Source organism: Eumetopias jubatus, unplaced genomic scaffold, assembly GCF_037043125.1.
Source record: "Eumetopias jubatus isolate StellerSeaLion01/CBP00866 unplaced genomic scaffold, mEumJub1_p1.0 scaffold_1, whole genome shotgun sequence".
Classification (NCBI taxonomy): domain Eukaryota; kingdom Metazoa; phylum Chordata; class Mammalia; order Carnivora; family Otariidae; genus Eumetopias; species Eumetopias jubatus.
The window spans coordinates 125,279,717-125,281,495 of NW_028274807.1; positions in this window are offsets into that span (position 1 = coordinate 125,279,717).

Consider the following 1,779-nt stretch of genomic DNA (forward strand, 5'->3'; position numbering starts at 1 on the left):
TTTGCAGCCCCTCAACCCCCTTCACTTGGAAGCCGGAGGAGCTAGCAGATGGAAAGAACCCATTTACTGATCCATGGCTCAGCTAAGGGACTGCTCAGCTCTTTAGCTCGCCTTGTAGAACTTTCCAGAGTCAAAGAGTCAACTGCCCAGGCACCCATATGGTTATCCCAGCCTCGAGCTGCTTCAGGAATCTCTACACATGGCCCCATAGATATACAGCGTGCTGGTTTTAAAGCAAATTCTGTTCAGGGCTCCCTCCTGAAGGTAAGTTGGGAAGTATGCCACCCAGGCCCTGCCACAGGGGGTCCGGCTGTAGCTTTGCATCATACCCCTGGTGCAGGACAGCCCGTGCCCATGGTCCTCTGCATCTGGACCACCTACACAGCCATGCTGTACACACAGTGTCTCTGTCTGAACCTGGGGACACACCTGCGTCAGGCAACAACCCCCCCGCCACCTCCTGCTCCGTGGCCCCACCTGGCAGCTAGCTGGTGCTTCTCTCCCAGCCCTATCAGCTTCATTTGTGTTGCTTTTCCCAGTAGCTGAATAGCTTATTTCAAAGTGCTAATATTGATTAGAACAGGTCTGAGAAGCTTAATGCCATTGACATGAAGGTGGGAACCTGTGGGCCTTACTGAAAGAACCAAACCTGTAGCCCTGAGTGGAGGCTCATCAGATGGTCAGCAGTCTGTGTGTGTGTGATTAGAAGCAAGAACAAATTAAAGAACATAAGGTGCTGGAAAATACACTTTGAAAGACTGTATCTTGTAGGAATGATATTAATGTTTAGCCCCTCTCTTCTCCCCCACCCCTCCTCTTTTTAAGATTTATTTATTTATTTATTTGAAGGGTGAGGAGAGGGAGAGGGAGAATCTTAAGCAGACTCCTCACTGAGCAGGGAGCCCAAGGTGGGGCTCAATATCAAGACCCCGAGATCACGAGCTGAGCCAAAACCAAGAGTTGGATGCTTAACCGACTGCTCCATTCAGGTGCCCCCCCCCCCACCTCAGGCCCTTTTATAACAAGACATTCTACCATTTGGCCTGTCTACACCCCACCTCTGTGAACGCTTCCAGGAAGGCACACACCCACAGCCAGGCAGCCTCTGCCTCAGCAGGCACTATGTGCCTCACCACCCCAAACACCCCATAACGAGTTCCATCCTGCAGCATGAGGCAAAGCCTCCAGCCAACACTAGGCTTTTCTTTTCTTGCAAATCTTCCTATGTTAAGCCAAGATGCTACTCCATGGTGCTAGTTTTCACCTTATGGAGTCACCGTAAGAGGTCCCTCCCCTTCTCACAAGATGTCCCTTCAAATATTTCAAGGCAGCTACCTGCTCTGTTCGCACCACCTCCTTTCAAAGTGAAAGGGTTCTCCCCTTCTCAATCAGCCTTCACCCTTGAAGGTGGCAGAGAGCCACATCAGACCAATCACTTGGCCCTGGACATGTTCTCTTGTGTCAAAGCCCCTTAAAGGTGAGCTGGTGCTTTGCAATGGATATCAAGGCCCTTGACAATGTTCCTAGCTTTTATTTCCATAATCTGACTTCCAAAAATCCATCCTAAAGAAATGATCTACATATGTAACCAAGTGTTGCTCTTACAGCTCTTCCCTTGAAGTGTTGGCCTTTATTATGGAGGAATATCCGATAAGGTGGGCAAATCAATTCTCATGTCCACATATACAGCCATCAAACACTATCTTTGTGAGGAATATGGAAAAAAGCAATATGCAGCTATATACTCAGCATTATGCAGATGCACACCCACATTGCACT